This window comes from Microcebus murinus, unplaced genomic scaffold, assembly GCF_040939455.1.
Source record: "Microcebus murinus isolate Inina unplaced genomic scaffold, M.murinus_Inina_mat1.0 scaf036_hap2_Mmur4.0, whole genome shotgun sequence".
Taxonomy (NCBI): Eukaryota; Metazoa; Chordata; class Mammalia; order Primates; family Cheirogaleidae; genus Microcebus; species Microcebus murinus.
The window spans coordinates 154777-168340 of record NW_027438982.1 but is presented as its reverse complement, the minus strand read 5'-3'; the positions used below and the strand labels follow the sequence as shown (position 1 = coordinate 168340).

Here is a 13564-nt window from a genome sequence, read left to right as displayed (position 1 = left end):
GGGGGCTGGCTGGACAACGCGGTCTGCTGGGCAGGGGGGGGGGTTTGGAGGAGCAACTGATGCCCTTTGCACTTTGGGTAGCAAGTGTCTGAGGTGTCTCTGAGCCCTGCGCCATGTCGGGGGGTGGGGTGGGGGGGTGGGAGGTCGGGGGGTGTGGAGGAGCAGGAGGAGGAGGAGGAGGAGGTGGGAAGGGCCGTGGCCTGCAGTCGTGTTCCCGGGGTGGCTTCTTCCACAGGCTGCTTGGCCTGGGCTCCCTGCACCTGGGCCTTTGGAGGACTGGCCCTGTGCTTGCCAACGCTTCCCCTGCAGGGACCCAGAGCTGGGAGGTTGCATCTCTCAGCCCTGGGTCGGGCAGAGCCCCAGCGGGCCATGCCCACAACCTCTCTCAGCACGGGTCCCCCAGAAGGCTCCTTTGGGACCAGGATTCTCTTGCGGGTGACTCTTTAAGGTCTGGCCCCTGGATGGAGGGGCACCAGGAGTAGAGGAGCAGGAAGGGGAAGGGGGTGGCCATGCGAGGGGACACTTTCAGGCCAAGTCCCAGCTTCAGCCTGATCCTCCTGGGAACCCCGGGGTGTACGTCACACCTCCTGGTTGTCCCGCTCTGAGACAAGGGCTCTGAGACAAGGAGCCGGGCTTCGCATTCCCCCAGCAGCCAGTCGTGGGCTGAGGACACCTGGGGCGTTGGGAACTCCCTGGCTTCTCCTTGGCTTAACATCTGGAGCTGCTTGTGAATCGTGCCACCACACACACCCGAGTGCAGGTGTCTTCTGCACAGACTGCGGGCCTCGCTCTTCTGAATGCCGCTAGCTCGCCACCCACCCACGGGTGAACCTGGTCAGGGTACTTTCTCTCGGGGGCAGACTCTCATCCTGGCGGGCTACCGGTGTTTCTGTTTGCTCGTTTCTTTCTTCCATTTCGGGAAAGGCTTCCTTACTGGGTGTGGAAATCTCCTATGCCTTTCCTCGCCTATTCTGTCAGCTTTAAAATTCTCTTTCAGTTGCCACCCTCACAGATGGATTAGGAAACTCTTTCCGGTGCACTCATTAGTGAAATGACCTCAATGAAGCTGGAATCCAATATCTAATCGCCGATTTTTAGCGAGTCCACACGCCAGGGTGGTCGGGGTCTAATGCAGCCCCGGCCAGGCCCAGGCCCCTTGGACTGGGCCACAGGAGGACCCAGAGGAGGTTCCCGGCCCCCACGGTCGCGTTGCCGGCAGTTCTCCAAGGGCTTGGGCGTTTTCCAGAGGTAGGAGATGGAGGGGACTGATTTCTTCAGCGCCCCACAAACCACGCCACCCCACCCATGGGACACATCCCTAGAGAGAGAGAGAGACGCCCCATACACTCGCTCCCCTCCCCCATGCGCTGTGCCCCAGCCCGGCCCGGGGGAATAGGCGGCAGCCCACCCACAGGGTGGGGGGCGCAGCTGAAAGGGGTTGTGGGGATGGCGGGCCCTGCCAGGGGTCAAAGGGCGGGCGACCCGCGCGTGCGCAATCGGCGGCGGCGGCGGCGGCGGCGGCGGCGGCGGCGGCGGCCACGAGCTGGGGGTGGGCCAGGCGAGGAGAGGAAGGGGGCTGGAAGGTCTCCACCTTGGCGAGTCCAGCCGTGGAGGCGCATCTTGTGTGAGTGTGAGTGTGTGTGTGTGTGTGTGTGTGTGTGTGTGTATAGAGAGACAGCCCCCCACCCCGGCCCGCCGCTCCCTGCCCGCCCCGCCCCGCCCCGCCCCGCTGTCACCCCCGTCCCTCGGAGCCCGCCGGACCCGGCCGGTGAACTCAACAGGCCCGGCCCGGTGCGGGTCAGCGCCGGCGCGGGGCCTTGGGCGGGGGGAGGAGGCGGCGGGGAAGCGCAGAGAGGCTCGGCTTCTTGAGCGGGGCAGGGGCGCCCTCCGCCGTCTAGGGCCACACCACCCTGAACGCGCCCGATCTCGTCTGGTCTCGGAAGCTAAGCAGGGTCGGGCCTGGTTAGTACTTGGATGGGAGACCGCCTGGGAATACCGGGTGCCGTAGGCTTCTTCTTTTTTTTTTTTTTGTTTTGCCTCTTGTTCTGTCCCCTTTCTGGGAGCGAGTCGGCGGCCCGGGGTGGGGGTCACCCCCACCCTCAGCGCCCGCCGCGGTGCCTGGCGCCCCAGCCCGCACCGTGGGGCCTCCTCTTGTCCCAAGCCGCGACACCGCCGTCACGCGGCAGCATGCGTGGCTTCTGGACTGTCAGGTCTCAGACCAAAGGTCTGCTCTGTGGGAACCGACACGCTGGAGGAAACCTTGAGAGTCTGAGAGGGGAGGGAGTTCCAGAAGAAGGCCAGGATGTCATTTTGAGGGAGTATGTGACCAGAACTCGTCCCGTTGCTTTTGGGGTTCTATGGGCTACACGTAGGAATCTTTGGTGGTGGCACCTGATGTTGGGGGATCCGGAGTCACACCCAGACCTGCTCCACAGGCCTCCTTTTACTTTTCTCTTCGGATTCATTATGTTTAAAAAGTGTCTCTTATCTCTATGATTGCATTTTCTTTTCTCTCTCTTTTCAAGCAGATGATGGGAGTCCAAGTATTAAGGTGACATGTGTTGCCCGTGCCCCCCTCCCCCCTGTGTTCTTATTCATTTACCTCTGATGTAGTTCCAGCGTATTGTGGGGTTACCAATGTTAAGGTCGGGTACGTTGCCCTCTCCCAGCCTCCCCCCTCGGGTCAGAGCCTCAAGTGCGCCCATCCCCCAGTCGGTGCGCACCCACCCCGTTCCTAATGGAGGTGTATGCCCATCCCCTCCCCCCACCCGCCCGACACCCACCCGATGAAGGTGATTCCTCTGTGTCCACTTAGGTGTCCATCGGTTCGTACCCATTTGCTGGTGAGCGCGAGCACGTGGTGCTCGTGTGTCCATTCTTGGGCTACCTGGCTTACTGGAACGGGTTCCAGCTCTGGCCAGGAGAACCACGAGAGGTGCCCTCTCACCGCTGCTCCTCCTAGCTGAATAGCACTCCGTGGTGTCCACGCGCCACATTTCATTTACGCACTCGTGGGTCGATGGGCACTCGGGTCGCTTCCAGGTCTTTGCGATTGTGACTTGTGCCCTGACTCTAACCCTAACCCTTACCCAGCCCGTCTCCTCCTCGGCCCCTGCCTGACTGACTCCTTCCCGCCCGGCCTGTCACCTGTCACCGTCCTCTGCCCCTGCCTGACACGCTCCTCCCCGCCCGGGCCGTCACCGTCCTCGGCCCCTGCCTGACGGGGCTCCTCCGTCGCCTGGGCCTTCCAAGGGCTTGGTGTGGACGCTGGTTCCAGGACGCCCTCCCAGGAACCCGGTAGCAGGGCGGCCGCAGCGTCTCGCGCCACCCAACCGTCCGCCGGCCGGCGGCCGGCGCTAAGTGGCCTGCGGGGGACGTGCCCCCACTGTGGGGCGGGCGCCCAACCTGGTGTCTTCTCTGAGGCCCCGTGGCTGCTTTTCCCCCCCGCAAGGGGAGAGCCGCGGAGGTGGGGACCGCCTCCTCGTGGGGACGTACACCCAGCTCTCCACGTCGGATTCCGGGGCTCTCTGTCCTGCCAGAAGGCCCAGCTGGCCTGCGGGTCCTTAGAGTGGCAAAAACATCCGAAAACTGAGATTGAGGGTCCGGTGGTTGTCTGCACTTTTGTGCTGGGCACCCCAGGGAGGCCCGGGGGCTGGCTGGACAACGCGGTCTGCTGGGCAGGGGGGGGGGTTTGGAGGAGCAACTGATGCCCTTTGCACTTTGGGTAGCAAGTGTCTGAGGTGTCTCTGAGCCCTGCGCCATGTCGGGGGGTGGGGTGGGGGGGTGGGAGGTCGGGGGGTGTGGAGGAGCAGGAGGAGGAAGAGGAGGAGGTGGGAAGGGCCGTGGCCTGCAGTCGTGTTCCCGGGGTGGCTTCTTCCACAGGCTGCTTGGCCTGGGCTCCCTGCACCTGGGCCTTTGGAGGACTGGCCCTGTGCTTGCCAACGCTTCCCCTGCAGGGACCCAGAGCTGGGAGGTTGCATCTCTCAGCCCTGGGTCGGGCAGAGCCCCAGCGGGCCATGCCCACAACCTCTCTCAGCACGGGTCCCCCAGAAGGCTCCTTTGGGACCAGGATTCTCTTGCGGGTGACTCTTTAAGGTCTGGCCCCTGGATGGAGGGGCACCAGGAGTAGAGGAGCAGGAAGGGGAAGGGGGTGGCCATGCGAGGGGACACTTTCAGGCCAAGTCCCAGCTTCAGCCTGATCCTCCTGGGAACCCCGGGGTGTACGTCACACCTCCTGGTTGTCCCGCTCTGAGACAAGGGCTCTGAGACAAGGAGCCGGGCTTCGCATTCCCCCAGCAGCCAGTCGTGGGCTGAGGACACCTGGGGCGTTGGGAACTCCCTGGCTTCTCCTTGGCTTAACATCTGGAGCTGCTTGTGAATCGTGCCGCCACACACACCCGAGTGCAGGTGTCTTCTGCACAGACTGCGGGCCTCGCTCTTCTGAATGCCGCTAGCTCGCCACCCACCCACGGGTGAACCTGGTCAGGGTACTTTCTCTCGGGGGCAGACTCTGATCCTGGCGGGCTACCGGTGTTTCTGTTTGCTCGTTTCTTTCTTCCATTTCGGGAAAGGCTTCCTTACTGGGTGTGGAAATCTCCTATGCCTTTCCTCGCCTATTCTGTCAGCTTTAAAATTCTCTTTCAGTTGCCACCCTCACAGATGGATTAGGAAACTCTTTCCGGTGCACTCATTAGTGAAATGACCTCAATGAAGCTGGAATCCAATATCTAATCGCCGATTTTTAGCGAGTCCACACGCCAGGGTGGTCGGGGTCCAATGCAGCCCCGGCCAGGCCCAGGCCCCTTGGACTGGGCCACAGGAGGACACAGAGGAGGGTCCCGGCCCCCACGGTCGCGTTGCCGGCAGTTCTCCAAGGGCTTGGGCGTTTTCCAGAGGTAGGAGATGGAGGGGACTGATTTCTTCAGCGCCCCACAAACCACGCCACCCCACCCATGGGACACATCCCTAGAGAGAGAGAGAGACGCCCCATACACTCGCTCCCCTCCCCCATGCGCTGTGCCCCAGCCCGGGCCCGGGGGAATAGGCGGCAGCCCACCCACAGGGTGGGGGGCGCAGCTGAAAGGGGTTGTCGGGGATGGCGGCCCCTGCCTGGGGTCAAAGGGCGGGCGACCCGCGCGTGCGCAATCGGCGGCGGCGGCGGCGGCGGCGGCGGCGGCGGCCACGAGCTGGGGGTGGGCCAGGCGAGGAGAGGAAGGGGGCTGGAAGGTCTCCACCTTGGCGAGTCCAGCCGTGGAGGCGCATCTTGTGTGAGTGTGAGTGAGTGAGTGTGAGTGTGTGTGTGTGTGTGTGTGTGTGTGTATAGAGAGACAGCCCCCCACCCCGGCCCGCCGCTCCCTGCCCGCCCCGCCCCGCCTGTCACCCCCGTCCCTCGGAGCCCGCCGGACCCGGCCGGTGAACTCAACAGGCCCGGCCCGGTGCGGGTCAGCGCCGGCGCGGGGCCTGGGGCGGGGGGAGGAGGCGGCGGGGAAGCGCAGAGAGGCTCGGCTTCTTGAGCGGGGCAGGGGCGCCCTCCGCCGTCTAGGGCCACACCACCCTGAACGCGCCCGATCTCGTCTGGTCTCGGAAGCTAAGCAGGGTCGGGCCTGGTTAGTACTTGGATGGGAGACCGCCTGGGAATACCGGGTGCCGTAGGCTTCTTCTTTTTTTTTTTTTTGTTTTGCCTCTTGTTCTGTCCCCTTTCTGGGAGCGAGTCGGCGGCCCGGGGTGGGGGTCACCCCCACCCTCAGCGCCCGCCGCGGTGCCTGGCGCCCCAGCCCGCACCGTGGGGCCTCCTCTTGTCCCAAGCCGCGACACCGCCGTCACGCGGCAGCATGCGTGGCTTCTGGACTGTCAGGTCTCAGACCAAAGGTCTGCTCTGTGGGAACCGACACGCTGGAGGAAACCTTGAGAGTCTGAGAGGGGAGGGAGTTCCAGAAGAAGGCCAGGATGTCATTTTGAGGGAGTATGTGACCAGAACTCGTCCCGTTGCTTTTGGGGTTCTATGGGCTACACGTAGGAATCTTTGGTGGTGGCACCTGATGTTGGGGGATCCGGAGTCACACCCAGACCTGCTCCACAGGCCTCCTTTTACTTTTCTCTTCGGATTCATTATGTTTAAAAAGTGTCTCTTATCTCTATGATTGCATTTTCTTTTCTCTCTCTTTTCAAGCAGATGATGGGAGTCCAAGTATTAAGGTGACATGTGTTGCCCGTGCCCCCCTCCCCCCTGTGTTCTTATTCATTTACCTCTGATGTTGTTCCAGCGTATTGTGGGGGTACCAATGTTAAGGTCGGGTACGTTGCCCTCTCCCAGCCTCCCCCCTCGGGTCAGAGCCTCAAGTGCGCCCATCCCCCAGTCGGTGCGCACCCACCCCGTTCCTAATGGAGGTGTATGCCCATCCCCTCCCCCCACCCGCCCGACACCCACCCGATGAAGGTGATTCCTCTGTGTCCACTTAGGTGTCCATCGGTTCGTACCCATTTGCTGGTGAGCGCGAGCACGTGGTGCTCGTGTGTCCATTCTTGGGCTACCTGGCTTACTGGAACGGGTTCCAGCTCTGGCCAGGAGAACCACGAGAGGTGCCCTCTCACCGCTGCTCCTCCTAGCTGAATAGCACTCCGTGGTGTCCACGCGCCACATTTCATTTACGCACTCGTGGGTCGATGGGCACTCGGGTCGCTTCCAGGTCTTTGCGATTGTGACTTGTGCCCTGACTCTAACCCTAACCCTTACCCAGCCCGTCTCCTCCTCGGCCCCTGCCTGACTGACTCCTTCCCGCCCGGCCTGTCACCTGTCACCGTCCTCTGCCCCTGCCTGACACGCTCCTCCCCGCCCGGGGCCGTCACCGTCCTCGGCCCCTGCCTGACGGGGCTCCTCCGTCGCCTGGGCCTTCCAAGGGCTTGGTGTGGACGCTGGTTCCAGGACGCCCTCCCAGGAACCCGGTAGCAGGGCGGCCGCAGCGTCTCGCGCCACCCAACCGTCCGCCGGCCGGCGGCCGGCGCTAAGTGGCCTGCGGGGGACGTGCCCCCACTGTGGGGCGGGCGCCCAGCCTGGTGTCTTCTCTGAGGCCCCGTGGCTGCTTTTCCCCCCCGCAAGGGGAGAGCCGCGGAGGTGGGGACCGCCTCCTCGTGGGGACGTACACCCAGCTCTCCACGTCGGATTCCGGGGCTCTCTGTCCTGCCAGAAGGCCCAGCTGGCCTGCGGGTCCTTAGAGTGGCAAAAACATCCGAAAACTGAGATTGAGGGTCCGGTGGTTGTCTGCACTTTTGTGCTGGGCACCCCAGGGAGGCCCGGGGGCTGGCTGGACAACGCGGTCTGCTGGGCAGGGGGGGGGTTTGGAGGAGCAACTGATGCCCTTTGCACTTTGGGTAGCAAGTGTCTGAGGTGTCTCTGAGCCCTGCGCCATGTCGGGGGGTGGGGTGGGGGGGTGGGAGGTCGGGGGGTGTGGAGGAGCAGGAGGAGGAGGAGGAGGAGGTGGGAAGGGCCGTGGCCTGCAGTCGTGTTCCCGGGGTGGCTTCTTCCACAGGCTGCTTGGCCTGGGCTCCCTGCACCTGGGCCTTTGGAGGACTGGCCCTGTGCTTGCCAACGCTTCCCCTGCAGGGACCCAGAGCTGGGAGGTTGCATCTCTCAGCCCTGGGTCGGGCAGAGCCCCAGCGGGCCATGCCCACAACCTCTCTCAGCACGGGTCCCCCAGAAGGCTCCTTTGGGACCAGGATTCTCTTGCGGGTGACTCTTTAAGGTCTGGCCCCTGGATGGAGGGGCACCAGGAGTAGAGGAGCAGGAAGGGGAAGGGGGTGGCCATGCGAGGGGACACTTTCAGGCCAATTCCCAGCTTCAGCCTGATCCTCCTGGGAACCCCGGGGTGTACGTCACACCTCCTGGTTGTCCCGCTCTGAGACAAGGGCTCTGAGACAAGGAGCCGGGCTTCGCATTCCCCCAGCAGCCAGTCGTGGGCTGAGGACACCTGGGGCGTTGGGAACTCCCTGGCTTCTCCTTGGCTTAACATCTGGAGCTGCTTGTGAATCGTGCCGCCACACACACCCGAGTGCAGGTGTCTTCTGCACAGACTGCGGGCCTCGCTCTTCTGAATGCCGCTAGCTCGCCACCCACCCACGGGTGAACCTGGTCAGGGTACTTTCTCTCGGGGGCAGACTCTCATCCTGGCGGGCTACCGGTGTTTCTGTTTGCTCGTTTCTTTCTTCCATTTCGGGAAAGGCTTCCTTACTGGGTGTGGAAATCTCCTATGCCTTTCCTCGCCTATTCTGTCAGCTTTAAAATTCTCTTTCAGTTGCCACCCTCACAGATGGATTAGGAAACTCTTTCCGGTGCACTCATTAGTGAAATGACCTCAATGAAGCTGGAATCCAATATCTAATCGCCGATTTTTAGCGAGTCCACACGCCAGGGTGGTCGGGGTCCAATGCAGCCCCGGCCAGGCCCAGGCCCCTTGGACTGGGCCACAGGAGGACACAGAGGAGGGTCCCGGCCCCCACGGTCGCGTTGCCGGCAGTTCTCCAAGGGCTTGGGCGTTTTCCAGAGGTAGGAGATGGAGGGGACTGATTTCTTCAGCGCCCCACAAACCACGCCACCCCACCCATGGGACACATCCCTAGAGAGAGAGAGAGACGCCCCATACACTCGCTCCCCTCCCCCATGCGCTGTGCCCCAGCCCGGGCCCGGGGGAATAGGCGGCAGCCCACCCACAGGGTGGGGGGCACAGCTGAAAGGGGTTGTCGGGGATGGCGGCCCCTGCCTGGGGTCAAAGGGCGGGCGACCCGCGCGTGCGCAATCGGCGGCGGCGGCGGCGGCGGCGGCGGCGGCGGCGGCCACGAGCTGGGGGTGGGCCAGGCGAGGAGAGGAAGGGGGCTGGAAGGTCTCCACCTTGGCGAGTCCAGCCGTGGAGGCGCATCTTGTGTGAGTGTGAGTGAGTGAGTGTGAGTGTGTGTGTGTGTGTGTGTGTGTGTGTATAGAGAGACAGCCCCCCACCCCGGCCCGCCGCTCCCTGCCCGCCCCGCCCCGCCTGTCACCCCCGTCCCTTGGAGCCCGCCGGACCCGGCCGGTGAACTCAACAGGCCCGGCCCGGTGCGGGTCAGCGCCGGCGCGGGGCCTGGGGCGGGGGGAGGAGGCGGCGGGGAAGCGCAGAGAGGCTCGGCTTCTTGAGCGGGGCAGGGGCGCCCTCCGCCGTCTAGGGCCACACCACCCTGAACGCGCCCGATCTCGTCTGGTCTCGGAAGCTAAGCAGGGTCGGGCCTGGTTAGTACTTGGATGGGAGACCGCCTGGGAATACCGGGTGCCGTAGGCTTCTTCTTTTTTTTTTTTTTGTTTTGCCTCTTGTTCTGTCCCCTTTCTGGGAGCGAGTCGGCGGCCCGGGGTGGGGGTCACCCCCACCCTCAGCGCCCGCCGCGGTGCCTGGCGCCCCAGCCCGCACCGTGGGGCCTCCTCTTGTCCCAAGCCGCGACACCGCCGTCACGCGGCAGCATGCGTGGCTTCTGGACTGTCAGGTCTCAGACCAAAGGTCTGCTCTGTGGGAACCGACACGCTGGAGGAAACCTTGAGAGTCTGAGAGGGGAGGGAGTTCCAGAAGAAGGCCAGGATGTCATTTTGAGGGAGTATGTGACCAGAACTCGTCCCGTTGCTTTTGGGGTTCTATGGGCTACACGTAGGAATCTTTGGTGGTGGCACCTGATGTTGGGGGATCCGGAGTCACACCCAGACCTGCTCCACAGGCCTCCTTTTACTTTTCTCTTCGGATTCATTATGTTTAAAAAGTGTCTCTTATCTCTATGATTGCATTTTCTTTTCTCTCTCTTTTCAAGCAGATGATGGGAGTCCAAGTATTAAGGTGACATGTGTTGCCCGTGCCCCCCTCCCCCCTGTGTTCTTATTCATTTACCTCTGATGTAGTTCCAGCGTATTGTGGGGTTACCAATGTTAAGGTCGGGTACGTTGCCCTCTCCCAGCCTCCCCCCTCGGGTCAGAGCCTCAAGTGCGCCCATCCCCCAGTCGGTGCGCACCCACCCCGTTCCTAATGGAGGTGTATGCCCATCCCCTCCCCCCACCCGCCCGACACCCACCCGATGAAGGTGATTCCTCTGTGTCCACTTAGGTGTCCATCGGTTCGTACCCATTTGCTGGTGAGCGCGAGCACGTGGTGCTCGTGTGTCCATTCTTGGGCTACCTGGCTTACTGGAACGGGTTCCAGCTCTGGCCAGGAGAACCACGAGAGGTGCCCTCTCACCGCTGCTCCTCCTAGCTGAATAGCACTCCGTGGTGTCCACGCGCCACATTTCATTTACGCACTCGTGGGTCGATGGGCACTCGGGTCGCTTCCAGGTCTTTGCGATTGTGACTTGTGCCCTGACTCTAACCCTAACCCTTACCCAGCCCGTCTCCTCCTCGGCCCCTGCCTGACTGACTCCTTCCCGCCCGGCCTGTCACCTGTCACCGTCCTCTGCCCCTGCCTGACACGCTCCTCCCCGCCCGGGCCGTCACCGTCCTCCGCCCCTGCCTGACGGGGCTCCTCCGTCGCCTGGGCCTTCCAAGGGCTTGGTGTGGACGCTGGTTCCAGGACGCCCTCCCAGGAACCCGGTAGCAGGGCGGCCGCAGCGTCTCGCGCCACCCAACCGTCCGCCGGCCGGCGGCCGGCGCTAAGTGGCCTGCGGGGGACGTGCCCCCACTGTGGGGCGGGCGCCCAACCTGGTGTCTTCTCTGAGGCCCCGTGGCTGCTTTTCCCCCCCGCAAGGGGAGAGCCGCGGAGGTGGGGACCGCCTCCTCGTGGGGACGTACACCCAGCTCTCCACGTCGGATTCCGGGGCTCTCTGTCCTGCCAGAAGGCCCAGCTGGCCTGCGGGTCCTTAGAGTGGCAAAAACATCCGAAAACTGAGATTGAGGGTCCGGTGGTTGTCTGCACTTTTGTGCTGGGCACCCCAGGGAGGCCCGGGGGCTGGCTGGACAACGCGGTCTGCTGGGCAGGGGGGGGGTTTGGAGGAGCAACTGATGCCCTTTGCACTTTGGGTAGCAAGTGTCTGAGGTGTCTCTGAGCCCTGCGCCATGTCGGGGGGTGGGGTGGGGGGGTGGGAGGTCGGGGGGTGTGGAGGAGCAGGAGGAGGAGGAGGAGGAGGTGGGAAGGGCCGTGGCCTGCAGTCGTGTTCCCGGGGTGGCTTCTTCCACAGGCTGCTTGGCCTGGGCTCCCTGCACCTGGGCCTTTGGAGGACTGGCCCTGTGCTTGCCAACGCTTCCCCTGCAGGGACCCAGAGCTGGGAGGTTGCATCTCTCAGCCCTGGGTCGGGCAGAGCCCCAGCGGGCCATGCCCACAACCTCTCTCAGCACGGGTCCCCCAGAAGGCTCCTTTGGGACCAGGATTCTCTTGCGGGTGACTCTTTAAGGTCTGGCCCCTGGATGGAGGGGCACCAGGAGTAGAGGAGCAGGAAGGGGAAGGGGGTGGCCATGCGAGGGGACACTTTCAGGCCAAGTCCCAGCTTCAGCCTGATCCTCCTGGGAACCCCGGGGTGTACGTCACACCTCCTGGTTGTCCCGCTCTGAGACAAGGGCTCTGAGACAAGGAGCCGGGCTTCGCATTCCCCCAGCAGCCAGTCGTGGGCTGAGGACACCTGGGGCGTTGGGAACTCCCTGGCTTCTCCTTGGCTTAACATCTGGAGCTGCTTGTGAATCGTGCCACCACACACACCCGAGTGCAGGTGTCTTCTGCACAGACTGCGGGCCTCGCTCTTCTGAATGCCGCTAGCTCGCCACCCACCCACGGGTGAACCTGGTCAGGGTACTTTCTCTCGGGGGCAGACTCTCATCCTGGCGGGCTACCGGTGTTTCTGTTTGCTCGTTTCTTTCTTCCATTTCGGGAAAGGCTTCCTTACTGGGTGTGGAAATCTCCTATGCCTTTCCTCGCCTATTCTGTCAGCTTTAAAATTCTCTTTCAGTTGCCACCCTCACAGATGGATTAGGAAACTCTTTCCGGTGCACTCATTAGTGAAATGACCTCAATGAAGCTGGAATCCAATATCTAATCGCCGATTTTTAGCGAGTCCACACGCCAGGGTGGTCGGGGTCTAATGCAGCCCCGGCCAGGCCCAGGCCCCTTGGACTGGGCCACAGGAGGACCCAGAGGAGGTTCCCGGCCCCCACGGTCGCGTTGCCGGCAGTTCTCCAAGGGCTTGGGCGTTTTCCAGAGGTAGGAGATGGAGGGGACTGATTTCTTCAGCGCCCCACAAACCACGCCACCCCACCCATGGGACACATCCCTAGAGAGAGAGAGAGACGCCCCATACACTCGCTCCCCTCCCCCATGCGCTGTGCCCCAGCCCGGCCCGGGGGAATAGGCGGCAGCCCACCCACAGGGTGGGGGGCGCAGCTGAAAGGGGTTGTGGGGATGGCGGGCCCTGCCAGGGGTCAAAGGGCGGGCGACCCGCGCGTGCGCAATCGGCGGCGGCGGCGGCGGCGGCGGCGGCGGCGGCGGCGGCCACGAGCTGGGGGTGGGCCAGGCGAGGAGAGGAAGGGGGCTGGAAGGTCTCCACCTTGGCGAGTCCAGCCGTGGAGGCGCATCTTGTGTGAGTGTGAGTGTGTGTGTGTGTGTGTGTGTGTGTGTGTGTATAGAGAGACAGCCCCCCACCCCGGCCCGCCGCTCCCTGCCCGCCCCGCCCCGCCCCGCCCCGCTGTCACCCCCGTCCCTCGGAGCCCGCCGGACCCGGCCGGTGAACTCAACAGGCCCGGCCCGGTGCGGGTCAGCGCCGGCGCGGGGCCTTGGGCGGGGGGAGGAGGCGGCGGGGAAGCGCAGAGAGGCTCGGCTTCTTGAGCGGGGCAGGGGCGCCCTCCGCCGTCTAGGGCCACACCACCCTGAACGCGCCCGATCTCGTCTGGTCTCGGAAGCTAAGCAGGGTCGGGCCTGGTTAGTACTTGGATGGGAGACCGCCTGGGAATACCGGGTGCCGTAGGCTTCTTCTTTTTTTTTTTTTTGTTTTGCCTCTTGTTCTGTCCCCTTTCTGGGAGCGAGTCGGCGGCCCGGGGTGGGGGTCACCCCCACCCTCAGCGCCCGCCGCGGTGCCTGGCGCCCCAGCCCGCACCGTGGGGCCTCCTCTTGTCCCAAGCCGCGACACCGCCGTCACGCGGCAGCATGCGTGGCTTCTGGACTGTCAGGTCTCAGACCAAAGGTCTGCTCTGTGGGAACCGACACGCTGGAGGAAACCTTGAGAGTCTGAGAGGGGAGGGAGTTCCAGAAGAAGGCCAGGATGTCATTTTGAGGGAGTATGTGACCAGAACTCGTCCCGTTGCTTTTGGGGTTCTATGGGCTACACGTAGGAATCTTTGGTGGTGGCACCTGATGTTGGGGGATCCGGAGTCACACCCAGACCTGCTCCACAGGCCTCCTTTTACTTTTCTCTTCGGATTCATTATGTTTAAAAAGTGTCTCTTATCTCTATGATTGCATTTTCTTTTCTCTCTCTTTTCAAGCAGATGATGGGAGTCCAAGTATTAAGGTGACATGTGTTGCCCGTGCCCCCCTCCCCCCTGTGTTCTTATTCATTTACCTCTGATGTAGTTCCAGCGTATTGT

The 13564-nt window shown here is 63.4% G+C and overlaps 4 non-coding genes across 4 annotated transcripts; all 4 read left to right on the top strand.

Annotated features, from left to right (window-relative positions):
• Positions 1-1892: 1892 nt before the first annotated feature.
• LOC142868666 (5S ribosomal RNA) lies at positions 1893-2011 on the top strand. The gene has a single exon (XR_012917611.1). It is a non-coding gene; the product is annotated as a 5S ribosomal RNA (ribosomal RNA).
• Positions 2012-5536: 3525 nt separating this feature from the next.
• On the top strand, positions 5537-5655 carry LOC142868665 (5S ribosomal RNA). Its single transcript, XR_012917610.1, has one exon. It is a non-coding gene; the product is annotated as a 5S ribosomal RNA (ribosomal RNA).
• Positions 5656-9183: 3528 nt separating this feature from the next.
• On the top strand, positions 9184-9302 carry LOC142868664 (5S ribosomal RNA). Its single transcript, XR_012917609.1, has one exon. It is a non-coding gene; the product is annotated as a 5S ribosomal RNA (ribosomal RNA).
• A 3527-nt stretch (positions 9303-12829) lies between these two features.
• LOC142868662 (5S ribosomal RNA) lies at positions 12830-12948 on the top strand. The gene has a single exon (XR_012917607.1). It is a non-coding gene; the product is annotated as a 5S ribosomal RNA (ribosomal RNA).
• The last annotated feature ends 616 nt before the right edge of the window (positions 12949-13564 follow it).